A 19,679-nucleotide genomic window follows, 5' to 3' on the forward strand; every position below is an offset into this window, starting at 1 on the left:
CTTAACCTTGACAAGAGGTCTGGTACTTGGACCAGGGAGTTAGTGAGCTGGTGAGAAGTGACGGGTCTTCTCTTTATAAGAAAGGATGCGTAGGAGAGAATGATGTCCAGAAGGATCCAAGATTTAGGCCTCAGCACCTGGAAGGTAGGCAGTGGAGCAGGTCTCGGGGAGACAAGTTCTGCTTTACGAAATATTTTAAGGAATTACACTTGGGAGCTTCATTAAGACATTGGTTCATGTGTGATTTTTTTTTGAAAAGGCGTACACATACCCAACACACAATACACTTTTCAAAGCAATTTCTCTTCCCCTATTTCCTTTGATCCTTAAAGCAGCCTTGTGAGATTGCTGCGACTCTCCATGCTGTGTCAGTTAGGATTTGAAGGGAGAAGAGGAATCCCTATGGTTTGATATGGAATAAGGGGCTTATCTTAGAAATTAGCAATGGGTAAGCTGCTGGAGAAGGGTCTGTGTCAGGTGCTGTGCCTCCAGTTGATACAGGAGGAAAGGAAGGAGAGCTGGCCACGCAGTGATAGAGAACAAGACACACAGAAACCCGCGTGGAAAAGAGGAACCCCATGAACATGAACAAGAGCCTGTGTCTTGTCTGTCTCCTACCACCTCCAACCTCCAGGTCACAGTGACCCACAGGAGAAGCTGTGCCCTCTACATGCAACGGCACACATTCTGGTCTAGGACTTGGAGAAAGCTACAAGAGGATGAAGTAGGAGCTGTGGGTCCAGGTGCATCCCCACTGATGAGTTGATCCAGCAGATTAACAACAGTGTGTGTGTGTGCGCACACACACACACACACACACACACACACACACACGCATGCACACGCGCATGCGTGCGTGTATGTGCGCCTGGTTCCTGCCTCAGTGCCACCTTCCAAATCTAGTACAAATTTGTCTTGTAGCCAACTTGAAATGGGATGCACATGGGGAAGGGAATTCTGGGAAACATGATTCCAGCTTAGCTAAGTTGATATGGTATAAAGCCACCACACCCACTTTACAGACACGGAAAATTAAGACCCAGAGAAATAAACTGACTTACCCAATGCCTTTCAGAACCTTTATAGCAGATGTTTTATCTGGAGCCATTTGGCTGACTCCTAGTCCACTGGCTTTAGTTCACATTTTTCGAAGGCTTGCTCTGTGCCAGACACTGAACCATCACACGTGCGCTCACCACTCCCCTATGATCCCCAGTTTCCAGAAGAACCTACTGAGGCTCAAATAGGCAAAGTCAAAAAACCGACATAACACAGCTATGGAGAGGGAAAGCTGAAGAGTTCCTGTTGCGGCTCAGCAGAAATAAATGTGACTAGTATCCATGAGGATGCAGGTTCAATCCCTGGCCTCGCTCACTGGGTTAGGGATCCAGTGTTGCTGTGAGCTGTGGTGTAAGTTGCAGATGTGGCTTGTATCTGGCGTTGCTATGGCTGCGGCTGTGGTATAGGCCAGCAGTTACAGCTCCAATTGGGCCCCTAGCCTGGGAACCTCCATATGCTGCGGGTGCGGCCCTAAATAGACAAAAAAGAAAAGAAAGAAAGGGAATGCTGAGATTCAAACACAGGTTGGTCAGGCCACATGACCTGCAGTCTCGGCCTCCTAAGGTGCGGTCTTTCCTCCAATAAGCCCACGTTCCACCCTGATTCCCAGGGTGGAGGTCAGAAGATGGCTCATCCTAAGGAGAGGTCCTGGCAGTCCCGCTTTCTCCTCTACAGTCTGCAGTGCTGGCTTCAGGCCAGTTCCCTCCCACCCCAGGGAAAATGCAAACATAGGGTGGGAAATGCTTTAGTTAGTACAACTGGGAGGTGCACTGAAAAGAACACATATTCCAAACACAGTGGGGCAGAAGCACTAGAGCACAGGCTCCGATGGGGAAGAAGCCCACCAGCTCTCGGCCACAGGAACCAGAAGCATCGAAGTTAAGCAAGTGCCCCATTGATGCTGAGAAATTTTCCATGACTCCAAAGAGGCCAGAAAACAGAGCTGGGGTAGGGATGGGGGAAGGCCTATCTATTGCTTTAGAAATGAAACCGAAGATTTGTGGTTTTAGACATACCACACAACGCTACGGTCATTCAAGTTTCTTGCTAAGAGTAATAATAATAACATGAATAGCAGCTATTATTACTTATTGTGATCAATTATGTATTTTGTGCCAGGCACTCTTCTAAGCATTTCACATAAATGGAGTTTCCTCTTATCTGTCAGGGACTGACCCAAATTAACGCAGCTAATCCTCACAATAGGCATATGGGGTACTATATTGTTCCCATTGTACTGATCAGAAAATTGAGGAGTTCCTGTCATGGTGCAGTGGTTAATGAATCCGACTAGGAACCATGAGGTTGCAGGTTCAATCCCTGGCCTTGTTCAGTGGGTTAAGGATCCGGCGTTGCCGTGAGCTGTGGTGTAGGTCGCAGATGCCGCTCGGATCTGGTGTTGCTGTGGCTCTGGCGCAGGCCAGTGGCTACAGTTCTGATTAGACCCCTAGCCTGGGAACCTCCATATGCCTCGGGAGCAGCCCAAGAAAAGGCAAAAAGACCAAAAAAAGAAAGAAAATTGAGGCATGAAAAGGTTAGATAATGTTCCCAGGGAGCCCAAGGAGTCTACCACAAAGCCTAATCTCTCAGCCTTTATCTTGTGCCAACCTGCCTCTCAACCACCCTGTAAGGAAAGGAGATGGATAAGGAGGGTGGCAGGACTATGGTTTCCATTTTGCAGATGAGCAAACTGAGGCTTGGAGGGTTGAATAAGGTGCTAAAACTACCCTGCCAAGCCCAGGTTTGAAGGCAGAGCTGTTGAATTGCCAAGCGCATGCGCTCCCCACCCTGCCACCCAGCCCCCCAGCCCTGTTAAGTGAGTGGCACATTCAGGACTTGAAACCAGGTCTTTTCAAGTCTAACTCAAGCCCAGCACCAGTTGCTTACAGTTTGCCAGAGGACGCATTGCTTTGAATGCCCAAGTGGGCAATTTGGCTTCCAACGTCAGCCTAGAGGCCAGACGCTATCTACCTGGGGAACAGAAGGGTTCTCTCACATTTTCAGCCAGGAAAGGACCAATATTGACTTTCCCACCTTGGAACTGTTGCCTCACGCCTTGGAAACAGAAGAATGAAAACAACCTGAGTTTTGGAGGTTGGACAGCCCCAGCCCTGATCTATGGCTGTGGCTGGGATCACGTCTATGCTCAGCCCCTCGGAGGCAACCATAGGCTGTAATCATACCTTCATAATTCAACAATATTCATTTACCCAGCATGGGCTTCCCTCCATATACACCCCAGGAGGGAAGGACACACATAAGGGAGCTCACACACAGCGCCCGCCTTTGGTGACTTTATTGAGTAGCTGGGCAAACTCCAGTTCCCCTCCCATCACCCGCCCCCATCACCACATACATCCCTAAATCACACCAGGAAACACGGCCGCAGGGAACCAGTGGAAGCCAGTAGGAAAATGGCTGATAAAAATTTCTTTCGGCATTCACTCAATTAATAAGTAATAAGATTCAGCTTCCTCTTATTTGTCAGGGACTGTGCTAAGCACTTTTTTGTTTGTTTTGTTTTTGTCTTTTTATGGCTGCACCCTGGCATATGGAGGTTCCCAGGCTAGGGGTCCAATCGGAGCTATAGCCGCCGGCCTATGCCAGAGCCACAGCAACACGGGATCCGAGCCGCGTCTGCGACCTACACCCCAGCTCACGGAACACCGGATCCTTAACACACTGAACGAGGCCAGGGATCAACCCCGCATCCTCATGGATGCTGGTCAGGTTCATTAACTACTGAGCCACGATGGGAACGCCTGTGCTAAGTTCACTTTGGATGTGAATCACATTTAATCTTCCTAACACCTCTGTATGGTAGGTACTAGTATCTTTATTTTAAAGATAAAGGGAAGCACATGGAAAATGACTTGCTCAAGAGCACCCTGTGAAACAGAACCCAGATCATCTGACATCCAGTTCAGAGTCCTTTTCACCCCATCATACTAGAAAGGGAATTAGAAGATCCTGGAGTACAAGACGGGAGCAGAGCAGGCACAGAAAAAGGAGTGAGACAGGCAGGCAAATCAATGCAAAGGTAATTTCACATTTTTTTACCTACCCATGGAGGGCAGAAATGACCAAGACAGCCAGTTGTCCAACAAAGCATGGTGTTCTACCTCCATGGTGCAGCCATGTCACTGGGAAGTGACGGCCAAGCCAGGGCCTCCCTTTGCCCTTTGCATCTTGATGTGGCTGTGTGACTTGTTCTCACCAAGGGGATGTGAACAGAAGTCATGCATGTCACATTTGGGTCAGGGCATTTAAGGAGTGATTGTGCCTTCTGTGTTCCCACATTCCCCGTCCAGTGATAGAAAGCAGAGGGTGTCAACACAGAGACTCCCAGACAGGCCAGCTGGGAGCAGAGCAGCTTGGTAAACAGAAGCTCACAGTGGGCTGGATGTGAGCAAGAAATGAGCTCTTGTTCTATTGGCCCATCACACATGTGGGGGTTTACTTGTTACAGCATCCAGCGTTACCCTAACTAAATATAGCAGATGAGGGCTAGGCTTCAGGTTGCAATAGAACATAATTCACTTGAACTTGCAGGAAGTCAGTAAATCAATAAGATACATACAGGTTAACCAGCCTTTCTGAGGATGAGAAAGGCTCTTGATCAGAGGTGTGGCCTTCGCTGGACCAGGCTCCTCGGGGCTGAGGGGGTCTCACCACTCTCAGCTCCCCAGTCTCAGCTCCTGGCTCCCAGGACACTTTCGGTGTGTGCTTCATGAATGGACCACCTCTCAGATCCTCGCCATCAGAACACACTGAGCAGCCACGTGACTGAAACCTGGTGGCAGATACCTTGCAACCAGAAAGAAAGTGGAGGAGTATTTCTAAAATGGCTGGGAATTTAGAATTAAATTCTAAATTAGAACCTGAACTAAGCCTGGAGCCTGTCTCAGCCACACAGACCTGACAAACACCACAGCAGATGCAATAAGGAAATATTTTGGACTTTAACGACATTATACACCTAACAAAAAAACAAACAAAAAAAAAAGGACATCCCTCAATAAAATACCCTTGTGAAGGAACCCCTCCCCCAGGGAAGTTTTCCAAAGTGATAAAGCGAAGTGTTCGATCCTTCTCCTGATGTGTAACCATCACTCGTATTCCCAAAGGATTTCTCTGCTTAGGAAGTTTTATGGGGAGGGCTTTGAATACCCTTGGGGGAGCATAGGGTAAATGTTTTACTAGGAAACGGTAGCCATAATATGATGTTGTAGGAAACCCAGATGCTAGCTGCGATGTCAGGAAATACAATTTTCTACTCTCTCTGGGGAAATGGTTTTCCCGGATTCCAGAACCGATAGTGATCTGGCCTCATAGATAGTCAATTGGAAATCTTTTCTTCCACTTGTTCGGGAGGGGGTCCTGGACCCCTAGAGCTGGGACCACTCAGCAAGCGGACTAGCCCCCTTTAGCTAAGTTGCAGCAGATTCCCATTCTTTGGCTAATAAAATAAAATATTTATTTATTTGAGGTCCATCGACCAATAAATACTTGGGATAACAGCCTGCATTAGATGAAAGGATTCTGCAGATATTACTCCTTTACCACAGGTACTTTTTTTTTTTTCAGGGCCACACCCACAGTATATGAAAGTTACCAGGCTAGGGGTCGAAGCAGAGCTGCAGATGCCAGCCTACACCATAGCCATAGCAACGAGGGATCCAAGCCATATCTGCAACCTACACCACAGCTTGAGGCAACACCAGACCCTTAACCCACCGAGTGAGGCCAGGGATAGAACCCTAATCCTCATGGATACTAGTCAGATTTGTTAGCACTGAGCCACAACGGGAACTCCCTACCACAGGTACGTTGAAGATGTCTATCTTCACAATAACTCCAAAAAGCAGGCATCATTACTACCACCTTACAAACTCATCAACAGAGGCATGCCAGCCATCCAGCCAGGAAATGACAGGGTCTGGCTTTGAGTCCAAGTCTGGGTGATGCCAAAGTCCACTGTACGCTATAGATGCCCCTTAGGCTGGACCGCTCCTGACTCCAGATCCAACGTGCTTCCTACCACATCACTGCTGCCTGGAAGGAAGGGAAAGGCATTCTTGCCTTAAATTACTCACAGTGCCTCTACATTGAGATTTTGCTTTGCTGAAGGGATAAAGCTAAAATGTCTATACCTTAAAGGGTCAGGAGTCACCACAAATACACAATCCTTGGCTCCTCAATTTGGTGCCTCGTGAATTCATCCACCGTCACCACCAAAGGCAATAACAGCTTCTTCCTCTTTTGCTCCTACGCTTATGAGCTCAGTCCTAACTGCTGCTTTTTTTTTTATGATGAAGTGCCTGAAATATAACACACTCAGCAGTTTAGAGCACACACAACTGATTTTTAACACATGATGATACATCTGGGGATTGAAACCCTGTAGAAGCGGGTCGAATGCAGGTACTGAGGTTGGCTGTAGAATTCAGCTAGCTGAGCTGGACACATAAGACTGTCTTTGCATTCCAACCTGTTGCTCTAAGGCCAGCTAGTGGATTTCCCCAGGCCCCAGGGCTGGGGAGTGCCAAGCTCATTCTGGCTGGAAACCAAGCGCAGTCTCTTGAGTTCAGACCAAAACTGTTCTCTCCAGAAGCCCATGACATGCCCGTGTCACCTGCCTCTTTTCCTGAGCAGTCCTCCGAGTTCTCTTCGCTCTAAGCCAGATAGGCTTGCTCTTCACCCAAACCCCCCTGAACAGGTTTTGCTTCTTTTTCTATCTTTGTTCTGTAGTATATATATATTTTTAATGTTTACACCTCTTGGGTGTTTAAAACTGCCTATTTGGGAGTTCCTGTTGTGGTGCAGTGGAAACAAATCTGACTAGCAACCATGAGGTTGTGGGTTCGATCCCTGGCCTCACTCAGTGGGTTAAGGATCCGGCATTGCTGTGAGTTGTAGTGTAGGTCACAGTCACAGCTTGGATCTTGCATTGCTGTGGCTGTGGTATAGGCTGGCAGCTGTAGCTCTGATTTGACCCCTAGCCTAGGAACCTAGGGAAGCTCCATATGCTACAGCCATAAACAGAAAAAAAATGAAAAAACAGAAAACAAAAAACTGCCTATCTGTCACAAAAATATGACAAGAAGCATCATCCAGAATCCTACCACTTTTTCCATCCCTAGTTTATTTGCAGACGCAAGAGCTAAAGAGTTTGTATGTAATCATATCATGGAGGCAATTTGGGCAGTTATTATATTCCTTTATGGCTGGGATGGCAACCAGATCTCCTTTCTTGCCCTGAATCTGGTCAGTCTGCCTGGGGTGCTGGCTTCAGAGGATCCAAGGCTCAGCTGGGAGCAATGAGTGATTCTGTGGGCTCCTCTTGGGAGGGCAGCGTGGGAGCCCACACACACTGACTGCTTTACTGTATTTTTAATGCTTTGGGAGATTGTCTGAAAATACGGCTTCCACCAATTCCCCCCAGCCCTGGACAGGCATGGAAGTCGCATCTGATTCCCCTCCCCTTGAATCCGGGCTGGATTTTTGAGCAATTTTGATCCACAGAAGGCAATGGAAAAGACACTGAGACTTTCAGTTCCTAAGGAGCCTTGTGGCCTCTGTTCACCTTCTTGGGATCCAGCCACCATGTAAGATGATGAGAGCTCTCATGGAGAGAGAGAGAAAGAGAGAGACTGATAGAGAGAGGCGTTGGTCCAGTTAGCCCCAGATGTGCCAGCCACCTCAGTGAGGCACCAGACATAAACATCTTGGCCAGCAGCCCACACAAGGCTCCTAGCTGACTGCATCAGCATGAGTGACCTGGTCAGTTTCACATGCACCAGAAGAACTATCCAGCAGAGCCCAGCCAAACCACAGCATCATGAGAAATAATAAAACACTGTGGTTTAAGCCACAGTTTGGGGGTGTTTTGTTGCACAGCAGTAGCTAACCCATACAATATTTTCATCTTAATAGTTGATCTTCCTAATTCTCACATTAGACCACCAAGTCACCTCTTGCATAACATTTTCCTCGACCTTTCTCTATTCAAAATGGAAACTGCAGTTCCCACTTTTGTGTCCCTAGCCCTTACTTCTCATTGTATGTATTTGTTTGCAAATCCATCTGCCCTATGAACTGGACTGCTGGAGGCCCCTGAATGTAGGTTTCATTCATATTCGTATCACCAGTTCAATAACAGAGGGCCTGGCTTAGTGATAAGAGCTCAGTAAATGTTTGCTGAATGAATGAACTAAATGAATGAATTGACCATTGCCCTGAGCTTATCTCTGCCTCCCCTCCCCCGATATATTGACACATCTCCTTCAATTCAACAAATTTCTTATAAACAAGGACTTCCTCTACCACTGTATCCCAAACAGCAACTGCCTCTCTCTATAGGTTTTTCCTCTATCTTCCTTCATAGCACATACAACCCTCTGAGAGTTTATATGCCTATTTACTGTATGTCTCTCTCCAACAGAACGTAAAGTCGTAACTTCAGAGACTTTGTTTTATGCACTGCTGTGGCCCAGGACCTAGAATAATACTTAGCACCTGGTAGGCACTCAGTAAATAATTATGGAATGACCCAATGCATGAACATATGTGTCATAACGAGAACAACAACTTTTGGTAGTTTTCCCACTTTTAATTTGGACTGTCCTACATTTCAGCTTAATAAGGATGATTAGTACACCCCCATATCCAATTCACCCTTCTTTTCTAGGCACACAGAAAACCACTCCACCCAACAACCATGTGGTTAGGTGTGACCACAGCAGTAGATCTGGCCACAAGGCTCGGAGGGAAAATGACACTCGCATATCTGGGTTGATGCACAGCCGAGGTGTGTTTTCTTCATGAGCACTCGCCCTGCCTGCGTGGAGATGATGGTGACACCAAATCAAAGGAGTCTGGGATGGCGGGGCCACTGTATGGAGAGCAGCTGCTCTGGAGAGCCGCCCAGAACCACAGGGGACTTTGCATGAATCAGAAATAAACTGGTGTTAAGTCATTGAGCTTTTAGAATGGGCTCTTACTGCAACACAGCCTAGCCCAACCTGATTAAAAAAATAATTTTTAAAAAAAGGCTATTTGGTTCAAATTCCTTTCCCTCTGAGAAAGAGACGAGGCAAATGCACAAGAAAGAGGGAAAGCATGAAGTGTTTCCATCACCCACATACTAATCAACAACTTCAAAGTACAAGTGTCTGCCACGAGCCCAGCAAGCGCCAGGGCCAGAGAGGGACTCAAGGGAACAGGGATGAATCTGAATCCATCCCTCTCGGCACAGAGCCCACAGGCCAGTGAGAGGGACAGGTGTGTTATTCAAGTGTGATGGGATGCATCCTGGTGATAGTTCTACAACATACAAAGTACTCAGGGCACATCGAAGGTGGAACACTTCGTCCTACCGGCTGTTCCTGTGTTAGGGTCACTCCAAGTTCGGCCAAACAGAGGCTGCTCCTAGAATGCTCACAGGAGCCAGACTAGGTCGGGCTGTCTCTGGCACTTTGAGCAGGCAAACAAGAAAAGAGACAAAGTCGCCCTTCCCTCCTTATTGTGCCTGTGGCTGGCTCTGGTACGTGGGCTCCTCTTTCAAGTCTGGAAGGCCTCCCCTGGCCCTGCAGCTCCTCCCCTCAGGCCTGTCCTCTGAAATCAGAGCCTTCTATGGTATATTAGGGCTCTCCAGAGAAACAGAACCAGGTATTTATTTGTTTGTTTATTTGTTCATTCATGGTAAGGAATTGGTTCCCACGATTATGGTGGTCGAGAAGTCCCAAGATCTGCAACCAAGAAGTTGGACAAAAAGCTCCCCCTGTGGTGCAGTGGGTCAAGCATCTGGCATTGCCGCAGCTGTGGCATAGGGTGCTGCTGCAGCTTGAATGTGATCCCTGGCCTGGAGAATTGCCATATGCCACGAGTGCAGCCAAAAAAATAAAGAGCGAGAGAAGTTGGAGACCCAGAATTGCCCATGATGTAGTTCTGGTCCAAGTCCAAAGGCCTGAGAATCAGGAGAGACAACGGTGTAAATTCTAGTCTGAAAGTCTGCAAGATTGAGACCCAAGAAGGGTGATGTTTCAGTTCACTAAACTGTCCAAAGGAAGGACGCCAAATTGTCTAAACCACCCAGAGGAAGGAAAAGCCTGATGCCCACATTCGAGCCAAACAGCAGGGGTTCCCTTTTACTCAGTACTGTTTGTTCTATTTAGCACCCCCACCCCACATCCCCAGGGAGGACCATCTGCTCTGCTCAGGCTACTGATTCAAAATGTTAATCTTCATCCAGAAACAGCCTCACAGACACACCCAGAATAATGTCTGACCAAGTGTCTAGGAACCCTGTGGTCCAGGCAACATGACACATAACATTAACCTTCACGGCTGGTGACACTTGTCCTGCCCACGTTCCCATGGATTCACAGCCAGTTCAGCTTGGGAAGCAAAAAGGAGAAGAGGACAATCCAACAGACCAGTGCCCATTAACAAAGAAAATAACTCTCATTCATTCAGTGGCTACTGCTAGCCAGGCAGCCTCAGCCAATGTCTTAGTGTGTATGGGCTGCTATAACAAGTACCATAGAATGGGTGGCTTATAGCAACAGAATTTTCTTTTTAAACATTTTTAAAATTAAAGTATAGTTGATTTACAATGTGCGCATTTCTGCTGTACAGCACAGTGACCCACTTATACATACATATACATTCCCTCTCTTATATATCTTCCACCATGGTCTAGCCCAAGAGACTGGATATAGTTCCCTGTGCTATTCAGCGGGATCGCATTGCTTACACATTCTAAATGTAATAGTTTGCATCAACTAACCCCAGACTCCCAGTCCATCCCACTCCTCCCCCCCTACTGGCAACCGCAGATCTGCTCTCCATGTTGGAGAGAACAGAGTCTGTTTCTGTTTGTAGATAGGTTCATTTATGCTATATTCTCTTTGTTTATTTATTTTCTAGGGCCGCACCTGTGGCATACGGAAGTTTTCAGGCTAGGGGTTGAATTGGAGCTACAGCTGCTGGCCTATGCCACAGCCACAGCAACATGAGATCTGAGCCTGTCTGTGACCTATGCCACAGCTCCCAGCAATGACACATCCTTAACCCATCGAATGAGGCCAGGGATCCAACCTGTGCCCTCATGGATACTAGTTGGTTTCGTTACTACTGATCTATGATGGGAATTCCAATTTGTGCCATATTTTAGATTCTACATTTAAGTGATATCATATGATATGTGTCTTTCTCTTTCTGACTTACTTTCACATATTAGGAGAATCTCTGTTTGAATCCATATTGCTGTAAATAGCATTATTTCATTATTTTTTATGGCTGAGCAGTATTCCATTGTATATATGTACTGTGTCTTCTTAATCTGTTCATCTGTCAATGGGTATTTAGGTTGTTTCCATGTCTTGGCTATTGTGAATAATGCTGCAATAAATATAGAGGTGCATGTACCTTTTTTTTTTTTTTAATTTAGGGCTGCACCCATGGAATATGAAGGTTCCCAGGATACAGGGTCCCAGATGCAGCTTACGTTACAGACATAGCAATGCCAGAACCAAGCCACATCTGGAACCTATATTACAGCTCATGTGATACTTAACCCCAGAGCAGGGCCAGGGATTGAACCCGCAACCCCATGGATACTAGCCAGGTTCATTTCCACTGAGCCACAACGTTAACTCCAGGGGAACAGGTATCTTTTTGAATTACAGTTTTGTCCAGATATATGCCCATGAGTGGGATTGCTGGATTAACAGCAGAATTATCTTACTCAAAGTTCTAGAGGGTGGGAAGTCCAAGATCATGGTGCTGGCAGATTTAATGTTTGCTGAGGGCCTACTTTTTTTTTTTTTCAGTCTTTTTGCCATTTTGGGGGCCGCTTCTGCAGCATATGGAGGTTCCCAGGCTAGGGGTTGAATTGGAGCTGTAGCCACTGGCCTACGCCAGAGCCATAGCAACGCCAGATCCAAGCCGCGTCTGCAACCTACACCACAGCTCATGGCAACGCCAGATCCTTAACCCACTAAGCAAGGCCAGGGATCAAACGCACAACCTCATGGTTCCTAGTCGGATTCGTTAACCACTGCGCCAGGACGGGAACTCCCGAGGGCCTACTTCTTGGTTCATATATGGCCGTCTTTTCACTAAGTCCTCATATGTCTGCAGGAGTGGAAGGAGCTCTCTGGAGCCTGTTCCACAAGGGCACTAATCCCGCTGAGGAGAGCTCTGCATTCCTGACCTAATTGCCTCCCAAAGGCCCCACCTCCATATACCATCACATTAGGGATTAGGTTTCAACATGTGAATTTTGAGAGGGACAGCAGCCAAGAAACAGAAGACATTTTGGGAACAAACTATTTCTAATCCTTATCTTTTGCTGAGACATCTTTAGCCCAATCTGGTTCTAAGAGTTCTTAGAGTTTCTAAGGACAAGCCAAGGTTGTGTATGTGTGTGTGTGTGTGAGAGAGAGCGAGTGAGAGAGATAGGTCTTACAATTACGGTTAGGTCAAGATGATAGATTTTGGTCCTTACCCCCAAATTCACACAAACAGCAATGTATCCTCCATTTTATACAATGTCACCTGCATGGGTGATATGTTTAAAATAGGAAGATGCTTTTCCTTTCCATCTGAGATGCAAACTCCTGGGAATTCACAGGAATATTTTGCAGGCAATGTTTTAACCAGTGATTTTTCAGTCTTTGAATTCTGGCTCCAAACAAATCAGAAATAAATATTCATGGGTCCACCGAGAGCAGTAGCTCACTAAGGTACAGACAATGAGTTTCAATGCAGGAGACAAGCCCCTAAAGTGGTCTGGATACATCATGGGCAGAGAGATAGTACAGGCTTCTCCATTACAAGGATCCCAATGGGGGGACTGCCTAGTTGAGCTGTATTCAGGCCTGGTTTTCATGGGACAGATCTCATTTTAGTCCTCTGGGTTTATTTTTTTTTCCCTAGCTTAAATTAAAAATTTTTTTCATTAATAAGACAATTACAAATAAACTCTCATCTCCTTGGATCACTCCTTGTTTCCTTTATAGCATTGCCAGAAAATCAGACACAGCTGGGAGCTGCATTTACAGGAGGACATGGACTTTGAGTAAGAGAGATCCAGGCTCAAATTCCAGTTCCTCTCTGGAACCTCTTGTCCCAGTTTCACCAACCCCTTGAACCTCAAGTTCCTCATCCTTAAAAACCGGTGATCCCATCACCTTTCAGAATTTGGAGGGTCTTACATGCAACAGACAGTAAATCTTTTCTGATCTGCTACCTCTCACTGAAATTTTTTTCACAAGTCCATTTCCAAGAATTGGCCCAGTATATGTCTTTGTCATTTGAAATGGCTATGGAGTATTCCATTGGGATAATGCGTCACAATTTGCTCTGCCGTTTCCCCAATGGTAGGAATTTGAATCGTTTCCAGTTTTCGTCTCTTATGAATTGGGCTGCTTTGAACATCTTTACACAGATGACTCTTTCCCCCCTTAAGTTATTTCCTTGGAGTAAATTCCTAGGAGAAATACTAGATTGAAGAGTAGAATCTGCTTGGTAGCCCTTGTTATTTATTGCCAGATGAGGTCTTATTTCCTAAGAAGGCTTTCAGCTGGGAGAGCCCAGCATATGTGGTAGAACTTAACGGGTGGTTTCTGTCGTTTCTGTCACTGCTGTTCCCTTCAAAAGCCCTACTGGAGAAACTATTCTCAGACTCTCAGCCTGCAATTGGCACAGAGTGGTAGGAAATATGGACTAAATAGAGAAGAAGGATAAAGACCTGCAATGAGGAAAGATGCAGGGCTGGGAAAGTGAAGGTTGATAAAACTTTCTGCATTTAAGGATTAGGATCTGATTTTACTAAGACTTTTAGAGATAAAAGATACTGGGAGAAAACTCTTCAAATAAGTTCACTTTTTTTTCATTCATACATACATTTATGAGCCCTTACCCATCATGCGCCAACATTTATGTGACGTCTGAACCTGCCTCCCCCACCCCCTCACTTTGTACTGCGAGGAAGGCAAGGGGGTCAAAGTCTGGTCTGGTCGTTCCCACCGAGAAGAGAAAGCCTGCTTAAGGAGCTAGAAAAGCCAAAGGAGAGCCTTAAACCAGAGACAAATAACAAAACTGAGGCACAAAACAACAAATCAAGAGCTTCCCTGAGGTGAACAAATGAAAAAGTCCAGAGCAAGAGTAATGGGAGTACTTAAGTAAAGGAGAAAACTGCTGGGAGGGAGGGTGACAGAAACCAGGACAATTTCCTAAAAGCTTTGTGATTGTGCTGTTCAAATCTTAAATATTTTTGCCAGTGTTGTTTTCCGTTTGATCTGTCATTAATCAAAACAACTGTATCAAACTAGTGAGGGATTTATTAACTCTTTGTAGATATAACAAAGAGCTTATATATTTCGAAGCTATGCAATCAGCAAAAGTTTTCTATTGTTATCTTCCTGATAAACTGAACTTCTTAGCATGATGCAGTGATTCTCTTTATCCTTCTTAAAGATTTTTTCCTTGAAATTGATCTTGTTTTGCATGGGTTTGACTACAGCTTCTTTCATTGGTGAATATTTTCCTACTATAATTTTCTATACTTCAACATTAAAATTGTCTGAATGCATACATTGTAGTTGAAAATCTCATAGAAATCATATAGTTAAATTTGTTTTTAAATAGTCTGAGGGTCTTTGTTTTTTAACAGGAGAGTTTAATCCATTTACATATATTGTGATCACTGATTGATTTGGATTTATTTCCACCCTCTTCCTTCTATTTGTCTTTTCTATTTATACTGATTTATGAATAGAAATTCATTACTTGTTTTGGACTACATTTTTTTCTCTTCCTCATCCTACTTTTACCTCTACTTGTTTAGAAATTAAATGCTCCAAGTTTATTCTTTTCAACAAAGTATAAATAGTGTCTTTACTTTTTTCTTTAAAAAATACCATAACCTTAGAATGTCTTAAATCTGATCACCCACTTCTCCAAATTTACATACTATTTTTGTACATATTTCAGTTGTTGACTTTTTGCTCCAGACATTAGACATTATCATTATTTTAGAAATTAAAATAGTTAGTTTTCTTAGTTTTATCTACAAATTCACCAAAATCTACACTCACCATATGCCATGCACATTCCAGCCATTTTCCTCAGTAAGTATCTGCTGTTTGTAAACCTCAGTTTTTGTTTTTCTATAAATTTCTGTATGTTACCCTTATTCTCGACTGATAAATTTCCTGGGTATGGAATTCTGAATTATTTTATTTCAGCACAGTGAAGATGTAAATTCACCATTTTCTAGCTTCAGTATTTTCTCTAGAGAAGTCAACCATCAGACACATTGCTGATATTTTGAGAAAAATCTTATCTTTCCTTTCTACTTATCATCTCCTTCTTCCCACCTCCAAAATTCTTTTTTAATTTTTTGGAGTTTGCCATTATGTGTGTGTGTGTGTGTATTTTGTTGTTATTTATGGGTTTCTGTTGTATGCCTTGTTCCCTGGAAAACTGAGTCTGAGTAAAAGATCAGCATGCAGAAAGATTTCTGGAGCGAGCTCTTAGGATCAAGGTCTGTGGAGTAAAGGAACAGGATTGGAAGACAATGGAGTTGGGTTATCATGCAGTCACAAAAAGGGAATTATCAGCCCATCCTATGGGGAACTCTAGCACTTGGATGGCCCTAAAGCATTGTCCCAAATTGGGGTGATGGGGCTGAGCCTTTATAATTCCACAGCAATGACTCATTGGACATTGGACTGAGGCTGCCCTTAAGAGAGGTGTGTGATATTGGGCAAGGCAATTATCTTCAGCTGCCAATTGTCAACATTCTTAGTAGCTGGTCCTGATGGGGGTAAGGAACAGAATTTAGCTGGTATAACAAAGCATCCACTACAGTCCACACCTTGTGATACTCAGATCTACTTTCTGGTGTATGTACTAGAAGCAGATCTTTCAGGATTCTAGTAGGCTCTTTTTTTGGAAAATCTTTACAATAAGAAGGTTAATGGCTCCCAAAGCAATGGAAATAAAAACAAAAATGGAATTCCAGTCATGGTGCAGTGGAAATGAATCTGACTAGGAACCATGAGGCTCCAGGTTTGGTCCCTGGCCTTGCTCAGTAGGTTTAGGATTCCATGTTGATGTGAGCTGTGGTGTAGGTTGTAGACGTGGCTCAGATCTGGCTTTTCTGTGGCTGTGGTGTAGGCCGGCGGCTACAGCTCTGATTGGACCCCTAGCCTGGGAACCTCCATATGCCGTGGGTGTTGCCCTAAAAAGACAAAAGACAAAAAAAAAAAAAAAAAAAAAGGAAAGGAAAGAAAGAAAAACAAAAATAAATGGGACCTAATTAAACTCAAGAGCTTTTGCACAGCAAAGGAAACCATAAAACAAAAAGACAACCTATGGAATGGGAGAAAATAGTTTCAAATGATGCAACTGACAAGGGCTTAATCTCCAAAATATACAAACAACTCATACAACTCAACAGCAAAAATAACCAAAAAACCCAATTAAAAAATGGGCAGAAGACCTGAATAGACATTTCTCCAAAGAAGATATACAGATTGTCGATAGGCATGTGAAAAAATGTTCAACATCACTAATTTTTAGAGAAATGCAAATCAAAACTACAATGAGGTACCACTTCACACCAGTCAGAATGGCCATTGTTAGTAAGTCTACAAATAACAAATGCTGGAGAGGGTGTGGAGAAAAGGGAACCCTCCTGCACTGTTGGTGGGAATGCAAATTGGTACCCCCACTGCGGAGGACTATATGGAGGATCCTCAGAAAACTAAATATAGAACTACCATGTGACCCATAAATCCCACTCCGAGGCATCTATCCAGACAAAACTTTCATTCAAAAAGATACATGCACTCCTATGTTCGCTGCAGCACTATTCACAATAGCCAAGATATGGAAACAACCTAAATGTCCATCGACAGAGGAATGGATTAAAAAGATGTGGTCCATATACATAATGGAATACTACTCAGCCATAAAAAAGAATAAATATTTGCACGATATTTGCAGGAACATGGATGGAACTAGAGGCTGTCATACCAAGTGAAGGAAGTCAGAAAGACAGATACCATATGATATCACACATCTGGAATCTAATATATGGCACAAATGAACCTATCTACAGAAAAGAAATAAAACCATAGACATGGAAAACAGACTTGTGGTTGCCAAGGGGGAGGGGGAGGAAGTGGGATGGACTTGGAATTTGGGGTTAGTAGCAAACTATTCATTTGGAGTGGATAAGCAATGAGATCCTGCTGTACAGCACAGGGAACTATATCTAGCCACTTGTGATGGAACATGATGGAGGATAATGTAAGAAAAAGAATATATATATGAATGGGTCATTTTGCTGTACAGCAGAAAATGACAGAACATTGTAAATCAGCTATAATTAAAAAATATTTTAAAACTACCTCTCAGGACCTCCTAAAAAAAGATTTATTTAATCCTTTTGGGGGAAAAAAAGAAGAAGGTGGTTAATGGTATAAAATACTACTATACCTGGCTTTGAGGACAAAGCAGATGCTCATCATCTCCTTCCTCTACTATCCAGACCCCTCATCCAAAGCTAGTGTCTCTGAAGGTTTAGAGAGCTTACCTGGAGGAGTAACCCAGGCTCTCAGCTCTGAGAGATCTGAACTCTTGGTCACCTCGTTCTTGGGCAATGACTGTTGCATTTATCTACTTACTGTCAAAACGAGTCAAGAAGTACCAAAGAACACTCAAATGAATCACCTGGACACCAAACATTTTCCCCTGTCTTTCCCCCCCCCCCCGCCCCCGGTGTAACATCAGCTCTACCTCTTCCTGATAATCAGGATCAATTTCCTCTCATCCTGCCTGAAGGGATGAGAGATCAAGAGGTAGCTGAAAATTTACCTCTTGGAATTCTTTCTGGAAGCATTTCCCCTACTGCAATTAAATCTGTAGAGTTCAGAGTTGTGGGGATGAAATACAAATTCCCCAAGGGTGTAATGGGAATGATGGCAAGGATGCTACTCCTACATAAACCTCTTGATTTCTAGATCCATGTATTCAGCCTACTGGGGGCACCACATCAATTCCGTAGCTTCCTGCAGCTCAAGCTCATTCTTCTCTCTTACCACTCATTGTGATCATTGCAACTACCATGATTCTGACAAGTCAATGCTGAAATCGCGCCTCTATTTGGGGGATCATATATCATCTCTATTGTTCTTGGGAGCCCGGTTCTCCTACCATGAGTTCTGGCCTACAGGAACAGCCATTGCTGGGCTTCATGGTGATGCTGATCTTCCTCTCTTCAGCATGTTCCTTGTGGCTCTGGCGAGTGGAGTGTCTTCTGGGCACACCTGTGCAGCATAATCTTCTGGTGGATTTCCCAGCCTTATGTAGTATATTCATTCTAGTTTGCACACTTCTCTGAGCCATTTTATCTCTTCTTCCAACATCTTCCGTAACAACTATGGTATTTCAATCTGATTGACTGTGGGTTATAGCCTTCTCCAAACTTTAAGAGTCATCCTGAAAGCATGTTAGCATTGTTTCTCAGAGTCCTAGTCAGGGAAAGTGCTGCCATACCTGCAAATGTTTCCTTATCCAGTGTCACGACCTAAACCGCACCTTGATGCAGCGCTCTCAGAATCCAGTTCAATACACATTCTCCCAGCTTCTTTGGTACATGTTGGCTCTGTCCTGCTGTTCCTCTGGGTTCTAGTTCCTTTCTTCTTTACCAGGCCTAGAACTTCCCTAGCTCAATTTTGTTGTGATTTAACCCTATTTTTTGGTCTGGTGGCCAAAAGCAGGGCAAATAGGAATGTCACATGTTAGCTTACGAGGCAAAGGCATTGTTTTCAAATTGCACTGTCTTCAAGCAAGGGGGAAGCATTAACCATTAACAGGGAGTGGCCAGCTCTGGCTGCAGAGTCAGAAGATTCAGAGCAATCTGGAGACTCAAGATTTTCAAGTACATCAACCCAGGCGTCCTTCTGCCACATCTCAGGGTCCCAGTCCTTTCCAACCAGGGTTCAACATTGGTGGAGTATCCCTTTCCAAGTCTAGAGTCTCTGCTACTCTTATGATTAAATCCTGGGCCTGATGCTCAGCTCTTTCTATTCCAGACTTCAGGAGATGAGAATCTCTATGTATGCTGCTGAATATTTACCCTCGGTCTTTACTTATCTTTCTCCAAAAATTGCTTCCTATAATACTCATCCAATTCCTTTCCTCCATATTGGAACCAAGCAAAACCCCCCACAAGCACAAAACTGAGCAGTTAATGATTAGGACAACAGAGTCACAGATTCAGTGTCTGTTGCACATTCCTAAGTGGTTTTACAGATACTACAACTGCTACCAAAGGAGAAATAAACTAACTGCATGATGACCAGACTGTGGCCATGACATAAGCTGTTCTAACTTGAGCAGTACTGAATCTATTTAGCACAATTGCAAGAACTGCTCTCAAGAAAATGGGATTAACACGATTGCTTATAATATTCTACAACTTTGTGAGCATCAAAAAAATTGTAGCTTGCTCTGGCTGTATATGTAAGAAGGCAACAAAAATTGCCAGCAAAGAGATGCTACACATTCATGTTGACATCTTCCACTCTGAAAATATGATG

Source organism: Sus scrofa, chromosome 6 (genome assembly GCF_054392235.1).
Source record: "Sus scrofa isolate SSC_HxYL_T2T_F1_AM1 chromosome 6, Sscrofa_HxYL_maternal_Yorkshire_Landrace_v2.0, whole genome shotgun sequence".
Lineage (NCBI taxonomy): Eukaryota > Metazoa > Chordata > Mammalia > Artiodactyla > Suidae > Sus > Sus scrofa.